Source organism: Micropterus dolomieu, linkage group LG02, assembly GCF_021292245.1.
Source record: "Micropterus dolomieu isolate WLL.071019.BEF.003 ecotype Adirondacks linkage group LG02, ASM2129224v1, whole genome shotgun sequence".
In the NCBI taxonomy this organism is placed as follows: Eukaryota; Metazoa; Chordata; class Actinopteri; order Centrarchiformes; family Centrarchidae; genus Micropterus; species Micropterus dolomieu.
This window is the reverse complement of record NC_060151.1, coordinates 16,723,667-16,748,373: the sequence shown is the minus strand read 5'-3', so window position 1 is coordinate 16,748,373 and position 24,707 is coordinate 16,723,667. Positions and strand designations below refer to the sequence as shown.

At 40.7% G+C, this 24,707-nt stretch overlaps 1 protein-coding gene across 4 annotated transcripts in view; it reads right to left on the bottom strand.

The window, feature by feature from the left end:
* prkcab (protein kinase C, alpha, b) overlaps positions 1-24,707 on the bottom strand; it is a 110,469-nt gene that overhangs the window by 83,272 nt on the left and 2,490 nt on the right. Inside the window, exon 1 of one of the 4 annotated variants that reach the window (XM_046041892.1) lies at positions 5,140-5,190. The exons of the other annotated variants lie outside the window; for them this stretch is intronic. The gene's annotated coding sequence lies outside the window, so the exon portion shown is untranslated. Of the gene's footprint in view, positions 1-5,139; positions 5,191-24,707 lie in introns of those variants that run through there. 4 annotated transcript variants of the gene reach the window in all.

Genomic DNA, 24,707 nt, shown 5'->3' with positions numbered 1-24,707 from the left:
TGCTATAAAAAGTTACATAGCCTTACATAATCTTAAAAACACTCAAAAACTAATCTGCTTCTTCTGGACGCTTGTTTGATCAGATTTCCCTGACGGTGGGCTGGGGATATAAGTGATCAATCCCACTTTATTTTGATTCATATGTTGCTAAATCGTAATTGGTGTAATTAAAGTGCGAGAAAACTGAGACCAACCCCTACTTCAAACCAGTCCATAAGACAAAACAGCACAGACAGAAATATATCATGTGAAAAATTCAAACTTTTGAAAATGTTGTCTTCAAGACCAAGAACCTAACGCTGTCACAACAAGAACCAGCAACATTTCAGATGCTCTGTTGGACAACCGGCATGAAAAAACAAAATTAAGACTCGTTTCACAGTTCACTCTTATTATAACTGTTGCACGGTGCACAGAAACATACTAATATAGAAGAACTCCTTTCAACTGGAACTAAACTAATTGTCAGATCAAAGCCTTGCTTGATATTCATTTCATTCTGAACTTCAACATAAATATTACAACTGGTAGCTGTTTTTCGCTAAAAAATATCAAAGATCTTCTGCTGATCAGAGACTAGCGCATTAGATCTGGTGAACGTGTCTGATGTACAAACATGACACCTGAATCAATTACGTTTTGTAAGCAGAAAAATGTCTCAAAACGTCAGCTTTAATAACAGCTACACCTGACAATTTTTTTTTGCAGCGGTGCTTTGGTTGAGCCGCATGAATCATAATGAATTTATGGTGTAGTATGAATCACATTTCTACCTCTGTGATGGGAGACTTAACACATCCACCTGAAGTCAGATGAAGAAACACAATACCTAAATTAAGATGAATGAATCACCGTAGCCCTTTGCGAGCATGAAGCACCAGTACATCGTGAATAACAACATTCACAAATTAGTTTGACAGTAAATAAGTTGATTTACACCCAGATTTTCTGTTAGGTGTCTGAGATTGGTTTAGTACAATATAAAATCAGATAACACAGTGGTTTAATAATAACACACTTAGGAGGAAGAAAGGAATATGGAGGAAGTGGGTGACAGGAAAGCAAAGGAAGGAAACGAAAAACATGACAAAGAAAAGGTAAATTACAAAAGGTGGCCTGGGGAAATAAATCCTTTTACTCCACTGCAGCAAAGTAGACAATTGCAGACACACACAAACACACAGTAAAGGCATGCATTGACACTTGCACATACTGTACATAGACATGCGCATCACATGCCCTCATCCAGATGCAAATGCTAGGAGGAAACTCACAGTCTCGTCAAAGATGAGACCTAAAAACACACACACACACACACACACACACACACACACACACACACCCCTCTCATCCTCTGTCCCCCTCTTAAGCCGTCCAGAAGTGTATTTTCGTAACACAAAAACTGCAGAGCTCCAGAGAAACACTGTCATGCTGTATTGAGGTCAAGAGGCTTGGGCCTTAAAACCTGGCTATTGTAAGTAGTAAACAGTCAGTAAACCGTAGTGTTGCTTGAGTCCCTTTATTGCTGATTAATGGCACTCCTCTGAGACAGGGATCATGACTCTTCTCATCACAAGGAGTCTCTGTGCTTGGCTAATTGGCCTAGTAAATCCACACGCCTGCATCCAAGCCTGTGTAGAGCGATTAGTCAGCCTGTCGAGTGCATGGCTCGTACCATTTGGAGCCAAATAAGGGAGTGAAAAAAACAAAATGCTGCAGCTGTGGCAAAATGGCATTCTGTGCTTTCTGCAAGATGGTTTTCAATTAGCACCTGCTACCTCCCACGCCACCTTGTGCTTTCCTATTCTTTTTGTCTTCTGTCAACACTTTTTTCTGTTCAGCTTCACCAAAAATTATCTTTTTCAGCCCTGCTAGTGGAAAGGCTTGAAGGATAGCAAGATCAGCTAGTTGGTCAGCAAGACAGTTATACTGTTCAAACCACTTAATTCTTGTTGGGAGTAAAAACCTGCATGACTGCTAGTGAGTTTTTGACACTATATGCACACACTTGAAAATCAGATAACTTCATAGTGGCTATAATGTTTCAAATGACAATGTAAAAAAACAAAGTGATAATGTGAAAGGGGTGGCTTGTAGTGATGACAATTATCACCTGAATCTGCAACCCCCTGTCCTTGACTTTACGCAACTTAATATTCATTGTTTAGATATCTGACCCACAACTTTACTGTTTTGGTTCACCGCTGTCATAGAATTCTCAGCATCAGCAGGCATCTGTTTTCAACAAAAAAGCTCCACCTGCTCAGCAACAACTAGCAGACAGACGTAGTGAGCAACCATGGTAAACAGTGGAGCGTTTAGCAGCTCAAGAGCCAGATATATCCCTTTTGCAATTGATAGAGACCAAAAACAGAACCAAAAGAGCGTGCACACTGGACTTTTCATCAGGTGGACAGAAACGCAACTCACTATAGTTCACCATATCCACAAGTGACGGCATTCTTAACAACTTGTTTATGTGGCTTAAAGAAGACCTGTTATGCGTTTCCATATTTTATGACTTATCTACAATGTTGCAATGTTGGATGTTCATGTTAAACATGGCCAAAGCTGAAAATAATGGAGGTTAAAGTATTTAAAAGAAATCATTGTGAGCAAAAACCTTAGATTTCCTCCTGTTCTGAACGCTTTGTTTTCAACAGCTTTTTCTCCCAACGGCTCTATTCTACGACACACGGAGCTAGACCGAGCCGGTGTTCCATATATGGTCATTTGCTCCGCACAGCAAGGGCACAGCAACGCTCAGTCTGCCTGTGCTGCTCAGCAACAACAACAGCCTGGTAACATGCTTCAGGTCTTGGCCAATCAGAAGACAGTGGGCTTTGAGGGGGGGGCTTAAAGAGACAGGAGCATCTACAGCTTGTTTCAGACAGAGGCTGAAATGAAGCCAGTATAAGATGAATCATGGAAAGCTGCCATACAGGAGTCACAGAACTACAATATAGGACTGGAAAAGCAGTCTAATAGGTCTCTTTTAAATGTTCCGTGTGCTAAAGCTTGATTTATACTTCTGCGTAGGGTCTATGTGCGTAGCTACGCCGTAGGCTATGCACGTAGCCTTGCATTTATACTTGTGCGTCGGTGTCTCTGTCATTCTGCAATAACACCCCCAAACGCTAGTCGGCTGTAGTGCTACAGCGTCCACTGTGTTGACTTTTGCCAGCCAAGCAGGCTTACTTCTGGTTTAGCCCTCCGCTAACATGAATGGGGGAAAAATTGTATGCGTGCGCCCGGTAGCCTCTTCAAATGTTATCGACTGAATGGATCACATTCTGATAGCGAAACGAGTCATTTTGCTCGGGTTGTGACGGTCAAATACATTAATCCGCTGTGTTACAGCCGCTGGTTTGGCCGCTAGTAAAAGTTACTTTAAAGCACGGGGCACTTCGTGTCAGCTCGGAGGCATTGCGAGGCTACCCAGCTGACCAATCACAGTTCTTACGGTGCGCGTCGCCTCGATGTGTAGTTACATTTTTGAGGAGGTGCATGTCAGGCTACGGCGTAGGTGACCGCGAAGGGTTGGGGGCTACGCAGAGGCTACACTGTCGATTTGACGCAGAAGTGCACTTAAGTTTTAGTGGCATCTAGTGGTGAGGATTGCGAATTGCAACCAGCGGTTCACAGTGCATTCACATCGGATGGTCCCATTTCAGGAGTTGGGAAGTCGTTTTCAACTTCAGTGTGTGTTCATGTGCTCTTAAGTCAGAATGTGGAATCAACATGAAGGATACTCCAAAAATGTGTAGGATTAGAATGATCAGAGCATTTAAACAACACGCAGACATCAAGCTCATTCTACATTGACAGCAAACTAACCATATTACAAATGTTTGTAATCACAATGTGATTTTACTCGGATCAAAGTTCAGTATCATGTCCCATGTACACTTTATTTCTCTTTTTGCAATAAAGATTTAAGGAGAAAAAAAAGATTATGATAATTCCGAGCCTACATTAATGCACCATCAGTCGCAGCGAGCAGACACTATAGTGTAGAAACATGGCGCCACAACATGGCGATGTCCATGTAAAAGGATCCATGGTGATGTAGATAGAAATGGCTCATTCTAAGATAACAACATATCAGTTCATTATTTAAGGTCTTTATACACCACTGAAAACATAGTTATGAATATTATATTGCATTTCTGTCAATAGATTCTCCTAAATATTACACACTGGACCTTTAAGTTTTACTGAGTGAATGATGATGTTTCTGAAGTACAAAATAACAAAAAACTCAGAAGGAGTTTAGGAACAACCTATACCTGCTACATATATCTGGTCAACACTCCTGCTCTTTGGTGCACTAAATAACTCATGACGTTTTACTGAGCAGACAAGACAATACATCACTGAAGCTAAAATGGATGAGGTATAGCCATTTTCTCCAATGAAAGATTGACTAACTCTTTAATCATGTGATACAGGTTGAATGAATGACTTGATGATCTAAAAATGTCTACATTTAATAAGCTCATAAATTCTGCCTTTGTCTTCACTTTTTGGTAGGATTAAATGAACACTGTACTGTTTTAACCTAATAAAGACTGATATGAGAAAGCAAACCTTGCAAAGTAACCTTTCTTTTGCTGATGAATATGAAGCTAGCAGGGATATTTGCAATGAATACTGGATATCAGATACTGAGGCTTACAGCTAAATGCTAATGTCAGCATGCTTACATGCTCACAATGACAATGCTTACATGCTGATCTTTAGCAATGTTTACTATGTTCACCATCTTTAGCATGTTAGCAAGCTAACATTTGCTAATAGCACTAAGTATAGCTGAGGATGATGGGAATGACATTCGTTTTGCAAGATTTTGGTCACAAGTCAAAGTATTGGACAAATTTTAGTTTAGTTGCCCCTTTTCATCTGAAAAGGGGCATCTAATGATGGTGCTAGTGATGGTGCTGGCGCAATGGATAAGACACATGCCTTTGATGTGAGAGACCCGGGTTCAATTCCCCACAGGTGTGCGACCTCTGATGTGTATAGCAATTGTAAGTTGCTTTGGATAAAAGCATCAGCTAAATTAATAAATGTAAATGGTGCTAGATGAAAAGGGGCACTGAAGTTATTACAAAAAAAACAATAAGTGAAAACTTTAACCTGCTGATGGTGCCCTAGGGAAGGTCAGGGGATCACCGACGTCAGCATGATTCATCCTCTGGGCACTATGAATGTCTGTACAAAACATCCATCAAATAATAGTTGAGATATTGCAGTCTTGGACCAAAGGCAGAGAGACAACAGAACCCTGTAGAGCTTGTAGGATGAGTGGTTTTGAGCCTCGTACCCTTTCTCTTCATTTAAATTCTCTCTCCAGTAGGGTGGTTTAGCTCACCCATTGAATATGTATGTGGTTAACCTCACTTTCTGATACAATTACGCCCACCTCTCTCGCTCCTCTCACTGCCACTGTATTTCTTACCATCCCTCTCTGGCGCCACATGAAGAGCTGCTCTTACAGATGGAGGCCAAATTTTTCACTCAGCAGCTTCCACTGTCACACTGTTCCAGTAAAATCTGCACTGTCCATGCAGCCTCCGGGATCAAAGAGCTGTTGACACAGTCTGAACTGACTTGTCAAGGCTACCATGTCTGTCTAACATTCAGTTTGTATTACAGAGCTTGCAAACGTGTCACAGTGATAATGTGCTTTTGTAACAGTCAGTAGACGTGTGTGTACAGTATGTGAGTAGGTGTGAGCAGTCCTGCTGTGTGTTGCCATGTGGGGTGTGGTGCTTACTATTCCTGCTCTGCAGAATGATATGTTGGTCCTTCTGCACCAGAACCAGCTACTGCAGAATCTGTTAATACTCATACAAAACACATGTTTACATACATCAGCAAGACAACAACTTCATGCAAGACACATGCACACTAATGCAGAGAATTTTAACACATTGTAAGGTATATGACCAGGGCAGAAACTTTAGTTTGGTAATGAATTGTCAGTAAATTAACAATAAATAAGCGATAAATTCTGTTGGTCTTTCTGTGCAGTGCAACAGTTGTAAATTGTCATTTTTCAGAATTTAATAGTATTAATGAATAGATTGGTCATTTATGGCTGAGGAGGCACTCGACAGAATCTACTTTAATATTTTTTAATCCTGTAATTGTTGAATGAAAAGACAAGGTACATTAGTGTCTTAAGACATGACACAAACATTAGTGCTATATGTTTCCATCACACTTTATCTATTATTTCCCACAGTTTGAGGCTCGTCTGGGTCTCTGTTCATTAAGTCATCTCGTTGGATTAATGGCACCTAGCTTATCTTTTGATATTTTCATAACAGTAATGGGTGTAACATTTGCATTTTCTTTTGCTGATTTTGTGCCATATTTGGATGGAAACTTGGTTATTATTGTACATTTCACTGAACCAAATATCTAATTTACAAATTTTGTGGGTCAAATATTCAGCCAAAACTACAAATTAATTACCTCTCATGAAGGCTACATTTCAAACTCTACCACTACAAGAAAGAGTATTTATTTATTTATGATTGGTCTATTTCATTTTTAATGCATCAGAAGGTTCACTCACTTTATACTCTATATTGATTAGTTTGTATAAGTGTAAACTGTACAGCATGACAGCACAAGGTATTTGTACGGCAGATGTTACCTGGGTAGCAAATAACCATACATTTGTAAAGGGAAGCTGTCTCGTATACGTTGCATGCAGAAAGAATGCATGGTCAATGTATAGATAGATAAAGTTAAGGTAAAAGGGGACTGATTATGTCATCAAATCAATATCAACAACAAATGCCACAACGTCAGATCTACAGCAACTTCACCTTCTTTCACTCTTTTGCGTGGCATGCCAACAACTGAGAACTGAGCGCTCTTACTTCAGCATTAGCATTTCCTCCCTTGAACAGAGATTTATTGGGCACTCCCCTCACCATTTTGCAAATGCATCATGTTCACTGTGTGTATTATATATATATATATATATATATATATATATATATATATATATATATACACACACACATACACATATACATACATATACACATACACACACACACACATATATATATATATACATACACACATACATACATACATACATACACACACACACACACACACACACACACACACGCGCACACATATAGTTCTAGATACAGAGCAATACAAAAATATATATAGTCACTGGTGACTGGAGAAAAGAAATGTTTAATAAGGATGAAGCACATAGATAGTCATGTTTGGCTATAGTTATTTCTGCACTTTAATTCAAGTAAAAGCCAGGTTTTGTTGACCATATTTCTGTTTTCATTAATTAAGAAATTAAAATCCTCACATATTGCTACAGTGTGCCTGTACAAAACAATACAACCCCCTCAAACCCACTCACATCCTTCTTACACTTAAGGGCAGTGAAGACTGTATTTTATTCAAATAAAGTAGTATTTTGGCTTTCACTCGTTTAAATGAAAAACATGAGTTAAAGAAAGGGAAGTCTTAATTTTGCCAACTCATATAAACACACAAACAGCAGACCGCTCAGAATCTAAGAAATACTCTCCCTTGTTATTTCATCAGTTGGACCCCAGAGACGATAAACGCAGATGAAAGCATAAAATTCCTTCCATTCTACCACACAAATGCCAAAAAAAACATGCTAGCAAAGAGCCGATTCTCCCCTTAGATGTATAAAAGATTCTCCCGTGTGGTGTCTGTTGCTATATTTGCCCTGAGCGGAGCAGGGAGGCTGGGAAAGACGGGGAGGAGACACAGCCGTGACACCTTCAATTAGAGACTCCATGTTGATGGCCTCCTTTTCCTGTCCTCCCTCCTCTCTACTAATTTCTTCCCCAAAAAGAGAGCACAAGGTGAGGATACTGCAGATGGAGCGCCTGTGAATGTGCATCTGTTTGCATGTATGTAAGAGAAACAGACAAAGGAGAGGTTTGAGTTCATACTAACCAGCAATTCACTTACACAAGCTTCTAGCACATTAACAGCCTGTCAGAAATATAGGCATCCAATATCATTCATAACTATTGTTTGTGTGAGAGAGTACTTTAATGTAGGTGTGTTAAATTCCCTTTAATGTCCGCCTAGAGTCTTTTCAGGAATCTTTAATAGCAGAGAGTCTTAGTTATTATCACAGTGCACCCTCAGCTTGCAGCTTTGCATGACATTAACACATATCTGTTGCTGTGTGGTGTTTTTATAAAGCAGATTCAAAACCATTGCTAATTATGGCTAATCCAAGAATACAACATGAATGAAAAATACCCGTAAAGCATACTAAACTACCCTACAAAGCCAAAACACAGTAACTACATACAGTATCTCACAAAAGTGAGTACACTCCTCACATTTTTGTAAATATTTGATTATATCGTTAGTGTTAAAAGGTCTCAGGTGTGAATGGGGAGCAGGTGTGTTAAATTTGGTGTTATCGCTCTCACACTCCCTCATACTGGTCACTGGAAGTTCAACATGGCACCTCATGGCAAAGAACCATCTGAGGATCTGAGAAAAAGAATGGTTGCTCTACATAAAGATGGCCTAGGCCGTCTCTCCAATTGTTTCAACTAATCGCGTGCTTTCCAATCGCAATTTCGATTGGAAAGCACGCGCCAGTTTTAAACAGTCGTGCAGTTACAAATTCATTCTGTTGTCATCCTTGTGGGGCAGATCTGCTCGCCAATCAGAAGTGGCACTTGTGTAAGTGTTACGGTCCTACTCACCAGTCAGAGCAGGCACAGAGCGTGTACTTTTTACAACAACAAACACAACTAGAGGTAAACATGGGATAATGGCGCCAGCCGAACCGACACAGGTAGCGGCTGTGCCACGCTTTTGTCCAGCGTCAACTCACACTGAAGTGTTTCAGCAGCGGAGTGTTTAGCCTACACGTTGGTAACGTGTTTTTAATTTGTCATTTTGTGTGCTTCAACTACAGATAACAGCTCCCTGGGAGCCCGTTCCGTTCCACTCTGTGCAGGCTAACGTTACATATCCACATGGAGCATTTCAGAATAAGAGCGTTTTGCCCATCTGAATTTGCTGAGTTGTTCAGATTGTCCGTTTTTGTGCTTCTACTATGGTTAAGTAGGCTACGTAGTTAATTTTTTTTCTTTCTTTTGGTCTGTTTTAACTGTGTTTATTGTGTATGTATGATTGGGAGTCTGCAAAGGGTGTTTTATTTTGAAAATTGACCAGATTCTCTATGCTGTTCTGTGTTTGACTTCCTGCCTGGCTCATCTGCTCTGTGCTGCTTGATGCAGCCTCCGAGGCAGGCCTCTCAATGGTCGACCAAAGAAGTTGAGTGCACATGCTCAGCGTCATATCCAGAGGTTGTTTTTGGGAAATAGACATATGAGTGCTGCCAGCATTGCTGCAGAAGTTGAATGGGTGTGGGGTCAGCCTGTCAGTGCTCAGACTATACGCCGCACACTGGATCAAATTGGTGTGCATGGCTGTCGTCCCAGAAGGAAGCCTCTTCTAAAGATGATGCTCCACAAAGCCCACAAACAGTTTGCTGAAAACAAGCAAACTAAGGATTGCTGGAACCATGTCCTGTGGTCTAATGAGACCAAGATAAACCTATTAGGATCTGTAGGGCATCCACAAACAGAAGGTGGAAGAGCACAAGGTCTCGTAACATCCACCAGCTCTATGATGTTGTCATGGAGGAGTGGAAGAGGACTCCAGTGGCAACCTGTGAAACTCTGGTGAACTCCAAGGAAGGCAGTGCTGGAAAATAATGGTGGCCACACAAATTATTGATACTTTTGACGCAATTAGGACATTTTCACTTAGGTGTGTATTCACTTTTGTTGCCAGCGGTTTAGACATTAACGTCTGTCATGTGTTATTTTGAGGGGACAGCAAATTTACACTGTTATACAAGCTGTACACTCACTACTTTACATTGTAGCAAAGTGTCATATCTTTAGTTTTGTCACATGAAAACTGAAATGAGAACTGCAGTGCACTCAGCTGGTTAGTGCTAGCCTACCTAATCAGATAGCCTTCACTAAAGCTAATTCATGTTATTTCATTTGGTCTAGCTACCTTTAAATCACATATTTAAATGTATCTTAGTTAAAGATTTAGTCATTAAACTTGCTCATTTGTTCAAATCATTGACTGTTTATAAAGATGGTTGACATGACAGCTCTTCAAAAGTGAAGCGATCAATGCTGTATAAAATCCATATAAACCCCGCCCACCTCCATGTCAGAGGACAGACCATGGGCCAAACTAAAAAAAGTATGCATAAAATATATTTCCCAAAGATGGTGTCTGTCATTTTAGTTAGTTGTTATCATGCTGATACACGTTCAAGTGTTAATATTTCTGATGTTGTAAAGTTTGGTTTTAATTGTGTGTTCGCATCATGTTTGACGGCTGAACACTGCTCTCAGCTAAGTCAGCCTGGTCTATGGGTGGGACCTCAATAAAAATATAAATAAAAAGGTTTTACAACTTTACAGTCTAAGGCTAAGAGCCTTCAAACTTCAAACCCTTTTTACTTAACCTCACTGTTTCAGTTGTTACTGCTCTCATACTACACATTAAAATTTCAAAACACTATCTGCTCAGTGTTAACTGTAACCTTACGTATAGGTAGACATTTGCATATTTTAATTTGTTTTCAGCAGGGAATCTGTTTCCGGTGGTAAATATGTGAACAGATGGATGGTCAGGTAAAAAGGGAGCGAGGTGTGATAATGACTAAGAACAGTCTCTTACTGGGTGACCATCAAACTGCACAACACACACACACACACACACGCACACACACACACACACACACACCCCCCCCACAGGAACAGGAAGAAGGAGCACATGCTTCAGAAAACTGGCACACACACATTCTCTATCCCTCTGCCTCTCCCTCACTCTCTCTGCCTCCCTGCATCTTTGTCCTTGCACCGAAATAGCAAAAATATTACTCTGCGGCTGGGAAAGTCCCATGTGTCCATCTTAGCCACACACTCCCTGCTTTTCTTCAATTAAGTGTCTTTTAGTTACCTTTTATCCGCTCTTTTGTCTTCACTGTTTTATCAGCATGATTTGACTTTTTACAGTACAGTTTAAGTATTTCTGACACCTTCATCAATAGTGACTTAAAATAACTATAACAGGAACTATTCTGATCATTGTTTTAGTTATTTTATGTGGAAAAATGCCACATATTTACTAGTTCCAGCTCCTACCGGGCAGATTTTCTTTGACAAAATTTCCACTATTTTTTGGCACTCTACAGACAAAACAATTAATTGAGATTAATCGAGAAAATAACAGGCAGATTAATCAATAATGAAAATAATTGTTTGTTGCAGCCCAAAAGATGAGAAGCCAGTGTGCAATGACAACAATGAGTATAAAAAAACTTTTGTTAACCACTATTGATTATGTTTGTTAATCAAAAAATCACATTCAAAGATTTTTTGGCTTGCCGCCCATTTAATGTTAAAAACAAAACAAAGCAGATGTTCTATGGTTCTTGCAAAAATAAACATGATGGCATGATTATCTTATGATTATTGATTTTCATCCCACTATGACCTATCCCATGATTGACAACACAGACGATCACAACCTTTTGTAAATAGTGAGTGTGCATGTGAGATCTTGGAGAAAAGTAACAAATGCAAACCAGACTCCCATCTTAGTTTTCGCATTTTGTCCTTGGACCCTCAAGCATCATACCTGACGAGGACACTTACACGCGCTATAAGATGCAGACCCTCCGAGCTCGTAATCCTCTGGAGTGCACATTGTGCACACCTTATGTGGGTCAAGACCGACATCTCTGACTTAAAACCCTTCCCAAAATAGCTGTGGGTGTAATCACCACGGAATTCATCAAGCACATGTACAGTAGAGGTTGGCACTCCTGCTTTAAATTCTCCTCGGGAAGAATATTTCAGAATAGACAGCTGATGACTGCTCACACAAATACACACTTACTTCATTGATCCATTCACCTTGAGTTTGAGACAGGAACATATAACATATTATACGTTGTCATGGCAACAGACGGTTTATGCAGATAAGAGGTCCAGACCAATAATGGGGTTAAAAGTCTGATGCAGGAATATATCTTCTGTTATGTGCTGATAGTGTTTTTTCTATATATCATAGGTGCTTCATCTATTATGGATGAAAGTTCAACATACTGCCATTTTTCACCCCATAAAGCACAGCTGAGATAAAGCACAGGCTGCTCACTGGCTTCTCTCTAAAATAAAAACCTTGCTCACACACTTTCCACTCTGAGCTCCCACTGTGGCAGTATGTACACGGATCCAATAATACTAAGACGAATGCAAAGGCAGATTGTGAGTTTAAACCAATCTAGCCACAAAAAATAAATAATACAAAGATATACTGTCCTGGGAATTCTGTAGCAGATGTGAAACAGTGCGTTGGAAAGTTAGCAGCATGTTTGTGGTAAACACTCGGAGCCTGACGTTTACTGCATTGCTTGTCAAAAACCTTTTCTGTCACTCCTCTTGGTGCCATTTTTGGAAACCACAAAGATGAATTTGCAGTGCTGTGGCTGCTCCTGTCACTCTCAGTTGTCGTTTATGCACACAGCCCAAACAACTGCAGCCACACGCAAGTTTTTTGAGGACAGCGTCACACACACACATCCTCCTGGTATCTCCAGTCGTTCTCTCAGATTTGTCCCTTCGAGCCCTCCCCGACTGCTCTTTTGCCTTTGTTTGTTAAAACTGAGATTACAAGGGAACAGCGTGTCTCATCTTATTACACTGCATTGTGTCTCAGCAAAAACACACAGGCAGCTCCCTGACAATTAACTACCCACTCTCAGCTGAGTAAAGCAGAGAGCCTCCAAAAAGACCCCCTTTTAATGTCACCAGATGACATTGTGTTATGCAAGCAAAGCACTGTGACATGATCTGCTGAGACAGTTAAAATGAAAATATTGCACTTGTGGCGGTCAGTGTTGCACTGAGAATAGGGGCAGAGTCTATCGTGAATTGCCTATGAAATGGTCTCCTTCCTGTTTTTGTGCTGCAGGGTGTCATCACCAAGTACTGCTGGTTTGGGATTTCACCTCTTCATTCATGTCTCGCTGCCTTATAAGATCACAAATGTTCCACCCAGACAGGCTCACAAATGCACTGTCACAGTAACTGAGGCCCATTTTATTTGTATTTGAAGCTGATGAGGTAATGCCAAGCTCCCATGTTGAATCATCATTCAAGGATTCTTTGGAAACAAGGGCTGTTTCGTTTTGTTTTTAAGGAAAGTGCTTGCCTGGGGTAGTTGGTAGAGATTTGGCAAATCATAGGCAGAGTGAGGGCCAAGCACTGTTACCATGGCAGCCTTGGCAAACCATGCTGGCATATCTGTAAAGAGTTTACAGTAGCTATTGAAGATGAGTTGAAAGATATAGAGAACTTATGCTGTTAATCAAAATGATTTTGTGTGAGTTGACACAGGGCAGGTTTGGTGTGTGAAAGGCACTTGGAAACGGTCACTGTACAGACAGACATTAGCAAGGTGCAAGATATAGATGTGTCTGTCTCCACATGATATATTCACATGGAAATGAGGCATGTACACAAATTATTTTAATTTTATCTCACTGATATCAGTCTCACTGTTAAGTTTCGCTCTCCTACAACCATATCAGAGCTATATTAAGTCGCGCCCATCCGCAAACTGAAGATTTCCTTCTGCTGCATCTTTAAATTAAAAGTTTTCCACCGGGATAACACAGGGTGGCTTTTATCGTGAAGCAGTCCCAGGAAATGCAATATATTACTCATAGCAACCCTTCATCAAAAGCAAGTCAATGGTAATTTACGGCATTTTGGGGGGCAGTATACAATACAAGCTACTTCTTTATGTCTTAATCAAAAGACTGTAAACCATCTCCTGCCCTATTTCCCACCACCATCATCCATTCCTCTCATTACCAATCCTCTCTCTTCATCCCCGCTCTACAGTGAGCGAGTTTTAAATGAGAGCTCTATGTCTAGCACCCAGACTGTGGCAATCCCCTTATGTTGACACATAGGAAGGTCTTATGTCGCTCTGTCTTCAGGGGTGCTAACTGGCATGCAGATCAAAAAGGCTTTTGAGCACCGGCTGTTTAGGTTCTACAATTCAATCTGACAAGCCACCATTGCAGATAAACAACAGAGTGAATATTTCTTGACAGCATGCACCTTTGAAGCACATAGGCTGGGCCAAGATATCGCTCAAACTGAAAGCAGATTCAGTATTTTAATCTATACTGTATACACTGGAGATCATGTGTGGTGGTTTGTATATGTAGAAGATAGCTTTGGTATTATCTGAATGAAAAGTTACTGTAATAGTACATTCTGAGAGTAGATTCTATTGGCACGGCAATGACACACATAGGTCTTAATAGAAAACATAACACTATGTCGGGACTGCAGATGTGAATTAGCTTGAAGCTATAATCTGGTACTGTGCATCAAATGGTAACGTTTATGTTTTACTGTACACGGTCCCTTTTTAAATAAAGAATTAATAATGTCATTGCTAAATACTGTAATTTTAATTGGTTTAATATCTGTATTGTATCTTTGAGGGTATGATGCACAGAACACAACCAAGAGGCTGTGGATATGATCTGATAACATAAAACACACATCAAAACTGCCCAGAAAAGCTGTCAACATTATAAGAAAAATGGAAATAGCCCACTTTGTTGCAACAGTAGTGTTGAGTGAGGAGTGGAGAGAAAGTGAAGGGGGAGGGAGCGACACTCAGTAGTAAAAAGGGACATTTTGAATGTGGAGCAGAAACAAGCAGAGGCAGAATTACACATAATTATCCCGGCCAGATAAGCTTCCACACTCGGTGTAATTAATGCCGTTCAGCTGGGAGAGGGTTTAAAATTGTTGATATATTAAAGATGTTTCAGAGATTTCCCTATATTCAACAACCCTATTGCAATGAGTTCCAGGAAGATCCTTATTCGACTTGGTGCTAAGCTTGATAACTTTCAAGGCATATCGAAAATAAAAGTGAAAAAGTGAAACCGAAAGGAACTCTGTTGGATCATCATGCCAAAAAGGATAGTTGATGTTTTTTAGGTTTTCTTTTTTTCTCACTCCCTAACTAGTGAAAACTCTCAGATATTTTGCTTTTTACTGTACTGCATGTAATTCAAAATACATAAGAGGATTTATCTGTTGAGAATATGGCGGCTTTTGACTTTGTTGCTCTTCCAGGCGCTGATCATTATGCTGGCTGTACAAACTAATTTGCTTTTGGATTAACATTTGAACTACTGTGTGACATTTATGATTCAATAACACAGGAATGACCTATGCTTTTGATTTAAATGATTCTCTAATTCATGCCATTTCCAACAAACGTGGCAGGGTAAATGGCAGCAGAAAGTACAGCAGAAATAACACCCACAATGTTAGCCAGGGATTCAAAATTAAAAAAACAAAACATAATAAATCAAAAAAGGTTAATATATGTTTTGTGAAATAACCAAAGCAAGATTTAATCAATTGAATATAATGAAATATATTGTCTTTACATGCAAAGCAGAGTGGAGCAGGAGGACCCTTCAGATCGCAACGCCATCACCTCAGAGGAGCAGCACTGTGTCTCAGCCTGGCGTTGTGCAAGATGTTTATTGTTCGGGGCTCCCCATCAGGAGTACACAGCTCTCGCTCTCATGTTCGAACACCCCCACACTTCTGCTCCCTTATTGGTTATTGAGGCCCACCGCTCCATTCTTAATGGGGGGAAGTGATTGGCTCTACACCTACGCCATCATTAGAGCTCAGTGACAGTCTCGTTGGAGGCATCTGTCAGCCCTCGTCATGCTAACTGACACATACATGATGCAATCGCCCCCAGCGGGTAACGAATGTCCCAGAGAGCAGTGGAGCAGCCTACACCCAACGCCCTCATCTGTTCACATGATAAAGATCTCATCTTTATCACTGGATGAGCAGTAAATAGTCACTGTGTTGGAGATGAGAGTAGGCAAATTGGCTGTATTTGGTATGCAAATATGTATTTTAAAACACAACAAACTAGGCTGGTTGCAGTTATGGAGATGTCACCATGGAAGCACAGAGCAGACTTCAGTAGAACCACAAACAACATGGAGATGATTCGCCAACAACAGACAGCAAACATGTTCCACACTGAAATGTCCTGTAACAGAATACTGTCTCTCTACAATGTCAAAAAATCATTTTAAGTTAAAATTTAAATTTTTTTTTAAATCAAAATCCCTTTATTTCCCTGTAAAACATTAAAACATCCCTTAACCTTAGGGGTGCATACATGAATGTATCCAATCAAGTGTGATTTGGGGCGCTTAGTGGAGTAGTTTTGATTGGATGTCAGTTGGCAAAAACCTTTGTATAAATTTCCTAAAACAGTGTGGTTGTGCTCTAATTTGTTCATTTCTCCATCATCGTCCTCCTGCATCCTCCTGCTGATCTAAAAAACATGGGTGGGGACGGTGAGGGTGGAGGCCAACAGTCCTCTACAGCTCCATATTCACTAAGCCACTGCCACTTTGTGGGATCCAATCAAATCTGAATGATCTGATTTAAATAGCTCTACTAATTCACCCCTGCTCACATATTCTGTTTCGTTACTCTAAAGAAGAAGCAGGCGATCTCATTTACATTTATTCAATTACATACTGACTTTAAAGGGGCTATAAGTGATAATTTTATAATAATGTGTCACATGTATGACAATGTGAAAACAATGGGTCACTCCTACTGATGCACTTACAGAGAATTATTTCCTGAATCTGCCCTCAGCTTTACAGCGGTATAAAGTGAGTTTCAGCTCATTTAGCTGTCCAGCCAACAACTTTACTCTCTTGGTTCACTTTCACTGCTCTTATACATGGCATTGTTTTCAGCCGCTGCAGACAGCTGTTATTAGCAAAAAAGCTTTAAAAACCCACTGTACACTACCTGTTCAGAACCAAACGGCAGACGGTCACAGTTAGCAACCAGCTGATGAACACAGTGGAGCCTTTAGCAGCTAAAGCGTCACATAACTGCCTTAGGAGTTGGTAGAGACCAAAAAAGGAGCTAAAAGAGAGTGAATATTGAACTTAAATTCATCAGCAGGCCAGAAACTCGACTCCAAATGAATGGATTGTAAAAGGTGATGATATGTCAATACTGGGTTTACACCTTGTTTTCCCCAAATGGTAAAAAAAATCTGTTATTGCGGGGTTTAAGCTTTACTTTAAGTCAGTCTGATCCAAATGCAATTACGAACGAATTTAAACACACTGGACAATCAAGAGCGATTACTTTTCAGATGTAACTTGGCCACAGTTTACAACTGGTCTTCACCTAGACATAATATCCACCACTGTTTTCACTCTGCTCTATTTCATCTGCTCTGAGTATTCACACTGTTTGCATTATCTTTGCCAAAACTCTGCAGCACAAAGCCAGAATGTGTAAGAGGCCTCTTTGACTTTATCATCTCTCTCACCCTCACACTTCCACCCATGCAACTGCAAATCCTCCTGTGTCCCCTTCTCCCTCGTCTCACTTTCCTTCCACACTGTCTACACTGTTACATCTTCTTTGTCTTCTTCTTCTACTTCCAGCCACCTCAACCTCTACCTCTCGCCTTTCTTAAGTGCTCTCCTCCCAGGGATGGCTTCTCAACTCTCCAGATGGCACAGTCACAGGCAAGCGGGAGAGCAGAGAATCCACCATGGTGGCAAGGGATCCAATGCTGAAACACACTCACTCTCACACCACCACCACCGGTTTCTAAGAGATGATCTGACGTTTGGAAAAAGTTAAAAATGTCATATTAACCAAATTTTCAGGTTCAAAATCTTATTTAGCAGTTGTACCAGAACAGGTTTACATGGTTTCATTTTCAACAGTTTTTTAGACAGCGGACCAGTTTGAAATATTGCAGTGAGTAATGCAGCAGTCAGGAGCAGACACAGTGAGCTGTTAGATAAAGACCTGCGTGCGACAGACTACACACCTCCACTTTCTCAGCCAGGTAGCCAACTCCTTTCACTTTAAAGGCATCTGTGCTGTTACCAACAGTAATTACAGGTGGCTCATGTACAATAACAAGCAGCTGCATAATAGCGTCAAAACCGGTTAATTAATGCCAATCAGAGTTACATTTACAGTTAGACTACAGATTTTAACCATCACTCCTCAGTGAATTCCTTGGCTGTGTCTGAGAGCATTTTCTAGTTAAGTAGGCCTATGTAGTAGCCTATGTAGATTTATCATTATGGATTTAGGCCTACCATGTTTTTAAGGAGTCTGTTCCCATTGATAAGTTAAAAAATAAAAACATTAATTTTGCGAAGGTTGAAAATATTAAACAGGAATATGGCAACTGAAAGTCTGGCCCCAAATGTAGTTGAGACCCCTGATGAAGAGCTCAGTTAAATTTTATCCTTCTTCCATTGGTGGTTAAAAATAAGTTTTCAGAGTTAGGTAAGATGCTTTGCTCCAAATAGCCAAAAAGATATCGGTCGCATTACAATGTTGGTTGGCATTAGCAACCTGCTGTTAACTAGTTATTTATTTTACGAATGCTTATGATATCCCATTAAAATTACCACCTGTTTGAATATAAATAGGGATTTGACTTCATACAGTCCAGTGTTTCCCGTTTTCCCAGTGCAGTGCGGCCCGCCATAGTCTAATCTGTTCCACCACAGTTTCTTACTGAAGCGAAAACATTCTCAAACTTCTTATAACATAAAATGCTGTTCTGCATAGGCCTGAACCCCCTCAGCCAGATCATCACAAAGACTGGCTACAGATACCAGTTCCGAAGTGGAACAACCATCAGTCACCTCCTCTACATGGATGAAATCAAGCTGTATGCCAGAAATCGCGAGACATCGACTCACTGATCCACACTAACAGGATCTACAGCAACGACATTGGAATGTCGTTCAGACTGGACAAGTGTGGTTGCATGGTATCAAAAAGAGGGAAAATAATCAGAACCAGGGGGGGGGGTTGAACTACCAGAAGGCCACATTGCAGATGTTCAGGACAGCTACAAATAGGGATGAAACGGTATGAAAATTTCATATCACGATTATAGTGACCAAAATTATCAGTTATCAGTATTATCACGGTATTGTAAAAATGTAAATATAAAAATATAAAAATGTACTGATACACACACACTGAAACCATTTCAACAAGTTTTATATTGAAAACTACAAATACAGTTGCCATTTTGTTTGCATAAAAAATAAAACAGCAAATACCTTTTGTAAACCTATGAAAATCATCTAAGTGTGCATTATCAAGATTTTATATAGGTAATACAATGACCCCATGGACAACTACATGAAAACAAATAAGTCTTTATAAGACAATGATAGTGCCTGCAATGAGTCTGTAGCATTTCTAGATATGCTGGTTGGTTGACTGAACTGCGTAACGTGTTATCAGTGCAGTGACCGGGAATTTTACCATTGTTTACCGTTAAACTGGTAATCGCTTCATCCCTAGCTACAAATACCTTGGGGTGCCGCAGGCTAACGGAAACCATGAAGAGGTGCTGCCTCTTCATGGTTTCCGTTAGCCTGCGGAAGTCCACCAAAGTTAGCTGAATGGGAAGAACAAGATCCGAGCCATCAACACATACGCCCTGCCAGTCATCAGATACCCCGCTGGTATAATAAACTGGCCAAAGGAGGAGATAGAGGCACTGACATCAAGACAAGAAAAGCCCCTCACAATGCATGAATGGAGGGTTTCACCCCAAATCCAGCACCCTGAGACTGTACACCAAGCGTAGCGTAGCGAGGGAGGCCGAGGGCTAGTGAGTGTCAAGGCCACTGTCCAGGATGAAACGACAAAGATCCAGGAGTACATCAGGAAGATGGCCCCCAAAGATGACGGGCTTAGTGAATACCTCAGGCAGCAGAAACCAGAAGGTGAGGACAACCTTCATGGAGAGACACGCCACTGCACTGCATGTACCACAGACAAATAGAAGAAGTGACTGATATCAAGAAATCCTACCAGTGGCTGGAAAAGGCTGGACTAAAGGGCAGCACAGAAGCACGAGAACAGGCACTCAGTACAAGATCAATAGAGGCTGGGGTCTACCACACCAGGGCAGGACCCCAGGTGCAGACTGTGCAAGGATGCCCCTGAGACAGTACAGCACATAACAGCAGGGTGTAAGATGCAGGCAAGAAGTGCGTACACGGAACGCCACAACCAGGTAGCTGTCATAGTGTACAGGAACATCTGCCATGAGTATGGGCTGGAAGTCCCAAGGTCAAAATGGAAGGCACCTCCTAAGGTAGTTGAGAATGACCGAGCTAAGATCCTGTGGGACTTCAAGATCCAGACTGACAAACTGGTGATGGCTAACCAACCAGACATCGTGTTGATGGACAAACAGCAGAAGAAGGCAGTAGTGATAGATGTGGCAATCCCAAGTGACAGCAACATCAAGAAGAAGGAACACGAGAAACTTGAGAAATACCAAGGGCTGAAAGAGGAGCTAGAAAAGATGTGGAAAGTAAGAGCAACAGTGGTGCCAGTGTTTATCGGAGCACTGGGGGCCATGACCCCTAAAGTGGGAGAGTGGCTACAGCAGATTCCAGGTAAAACATCATAGGTCTCTGTCCAGAAGAGTGCAGTCCTAGGAACAGCTAAGATACTGCGCAGAACCCTCAAACTCCCAGAGGACCTGAGCTTGAGGATGACACATACCATAGGGGGATTTTTTTTTTTTTTTTATACATACAGACAGACAGAGAGGTTTAAGATCAAAAGATGAGTATAAAGAGTTCAGAATTTCAGCTTTTATTTCCTGGTATTCACATCTAGATGTGTTAAACAACTCAGGACATACCAACCTTTGTATTAGATCACAGCATTCTTAGGTGAGCAAAAGTAATGGAACAAATAATCTTAAAAGTAAATAACATTTAATATTTGGTGGCATAACCCTTGCTTGCAATAACTGCCTCAAGCCTGCGACCCATCGACATCACCAAACTGTTGCATTCTTCATTTGTGATGCTATTCCAGGCTTTTACCGCAGCTTCTTTCAGTTCTTGTTTGTTTCGGGGTGTTTCTCCCTTCAGTCTCCTCTTAGGGAGGTGAAATACATGCTCTATTGGGTTAAGGTCAGCTGATTGACTTGGCCAGGCAAAAACCTTCCACTTTTTTCCCCTGATGAAGTCCTTTGTTTTGTTGGCAGTGTGCTTTGGGTCATTGTCCTGCTGCATGATCAACTTCCTCCCGATTAATTTCAATGCATTTCTCCGTTTTTTCATTCTGCTGCTACCATCATCAGTTACATCATCAATAAATATATTTAACAGGAAATGCAGTCTTTATAGGTTTGAACCAAGGATGAAAACTTAGACTAGTCATGCAGAGCAATTTAATGTTTGGACAATCAAGAAACATCTGTCAGTCATATGTTCCAATAGTTTTGCTCACTTGAAAAATGGGTGGGTTCAAACAAAGGGTGGTATGTCATGAGTTGTTTAACACACAACAAGCTGTATTTCAGCAAATCGCATTCTTAAGTTTATTCTATATAGTACAGGTGTCCGATAAAGATGGTTTATATCTGAGAAGCACATCTGTATTAAACTAATACAATCTTTTAAATCACATTGTTCGTGCCAATCTTCTTGACATTTGAGTTGATGGTTAATGGGGTCTATATTTGGCTTTATAGCAAATATGCAGTATGATAAACTAACTGTTCTATTCAGATAAGTCAAAGTCCAGATTTTACATGTTGCTACAAGGGTTTCTTTTTTTGACACAATAAATGTATGAGTCATGAATTAAAAACACAACCAGCACACATTGAAACTGAGTGGGAATGACAAAACAAGATGCACAGCGAGAGGGAGAAAAGGGAGGGGTAGTGACGTCCAGGCTGAGTGTATTATGGCATTGGGAGTATAGGATAGCACTCAGCAGACCCATATGACAGGATGCATCGTTGTTGCAGATTTTCCACAGTGGACCACGTCACAGCTAACGAGATAACCAAGCACTTGTCTAAAATGTATATTAAAAACACCAGCGAGTGTACTGTACAGTGTATTGTGAGGTGGTAGTTTTTAATAACGTATTATTTTTTATTATTTTGAGATGAGTGACATCTTGTAGTGGTCCTACGGTGACCAGAAAATAAAGTAGGTTACTGTAAATGTACAACAATCCCTGGTTATTCAAGAAAATGCCCGTAAATGTGGGGCTGCCGAACACAAAGGTTATTAAGTGATTCATTCATCTGTAATTCTGTACTATGCGTCCTACATCACTAACCAAGGAGAACCAAACATCACCTTTGTTACCTTTAAAAATAAAAAGGTAGACCAGTCACCAACCTGGGAGCAGCAGGGGCTCGGTCCTCCACCCACGCAAAGATTCTTTAGTAATAAAACCGCTTCCACTGCCATTGCACTATTCTCCACTGCTCGCTATTGTGTGGTGTGCGCACAGGAGAATTAAAAAAGAAACGCTGCTATCTGGCTTTTCAGTGCAGAGCAAGAAGCCCTAGACAGCCCTTAATCTGCCCACGCCTTAGAAACCATTACCTGATATCAGTCATGCGGGGAAATGGATTGAGACAAATGATCACAGGAGTTCCGCTTTTTCACCTTTCTAATTTACCTTTTAGAAGCCATATGTTCCGCTGTTGAGCTGCACCTCACACATGCAGCAGTACCACCTTTAGTAGAACAGGTATGAGCATCACAATTATTGTTGGTGTCACAAAGGCTCAAATATTTTACTTTACATGCCTGCCTCAGAGAAGCAGTCCTTTAAGGCAGGCATGAAGAGCAAGCTATGTTTGAATTCACAGAAGGAAATGAATTCTTTCATTTAGAGTCCCAGAGCAATAAATATTTGCTCTAAAACCTCTCTGCACTGTCTGTCTTAAAGTCCCATGTAACAATCCAATATCCCACGTGTCCACAGCGTTATCAACAATTCCAAAAGCTGTTGCGCATCCAACCCTTAAAGAAAAGAGAGAGGTCTGTTTGTCAAGTTCTCTGGGGATTAACCCACAATATGGTAGCAGTTCCTTATGCACACTCAAGGAACATGTATCTGTCAGCCCAATTCCATGATGCCTTCATGGTCAAGCTCCACTGGCAAACAGTGCTGCGCATGGACAGTCCAGCCCCTGTATACGTGAGGAGTTTGAAATACATATTCATTTAGACAAAAAGGCAACATGATTTGTAATCTCTAGGCACTGCGATCACTTTTATACATGCATTAAAGAGCACAGATATGCACAACATACTGTAAGCATGAGCACAACAACAGCAACATATGAAGTCATATCCCCATCTCCTAAGAACTGAAAGTGACTTTCTAAATCTGGTGTTAAGAGGTTTGATTTAAACATGTAGGACATAGGGTAGGCACTGTTTCAGCAGAGAGTTAAAGCCACAGATCTTCTCACTGCTGTATCACTATGCAGAATGACACTCTGCTGGCATGACACACATGCCAGTAACTGGTGCAAAGGTATAGGTAAAGTGGGAGCGAGATGTACACCTTTGCCTTTTTCACTCAGGTTTGAGAGTAAGACGCTATACTTTCAGACAATGTACCCCACAGCAGAATGGCATTTATTTGAAATGGTCAGAGCCATCCAATGTTATACCCACACATTCATCAATACGTGGTTGGCTCTCATATACTTAACTTTTTTTTTGATGAGGTGCATTCTGCCTCTACTCATTGTGTATGCTTAAGATTGCCACCTTCTAAATGCACAGCAACTCTACAGTAAATCAAGCCATTTTCAGTGTCTGGCACAGGTCACACTTTAAGCTCTCTGGCAGTAATCTTGCAAAGCGTGTGGAAATAAAGTTGCTGTGCCACGCATCTATTTATGTACTTACACATGTAAATGGAGGAAAGGTGCCACGATCAGAAAGTAAAATATCTAACTTTAATTAGACATTACACATATTACATTTCATTTCTATTAACTTAATTTATTTGATATAATGACTTTTGTTTCTGCCCTGCGATGGGCTGGCGCCCTTCCAGGGTGTACCCTTTCGCCCGATGACAGCTGGGATTGGCTCCAGCCCCCTGCGACCCTGTACACAGGATAAGCGGTTGATGATGGATGGATGGATGGATGGATGGACTTTTGTTTCTATTTTGTGTATACAGGTGCTGGTCATATAATTAGAATATCTTCAAAAAGTTGATTCATTTCAGTAATTCCATTCAAAAAGTGAAACTTGTATAATGTATATCATTCCACACAGACTGATATATTTCAAGTATTCATTCCTTTTAATTTTGATGATTATAACTGACAACTAATGAAAACCCCAAATCAGTATCTCAGAAAATTAGAATATTATGAAAAGGTTCAATATTGAAGACACCTGGTGCCACACTCTAATCAGCTAATTAACTCAAAACACCTGCAAAGGCCTTTAAATGGTCTCTCAGTCTAGTTCTGTGGGCTACACAATCATGGGGAAGACTGCTGACTTGACAGCTGTCCAAAAGACCATTGACACCTTGCACAAGGAGGGCAAGACACAAAAGGTCATTGCTAAAGAGGCTGGCTGTTCACAGAGCTCTGTGTCCAAGCACATTAATAGAGAGGCGAAGGGAAGGAAAAGATGTGGTAGAAAAAAG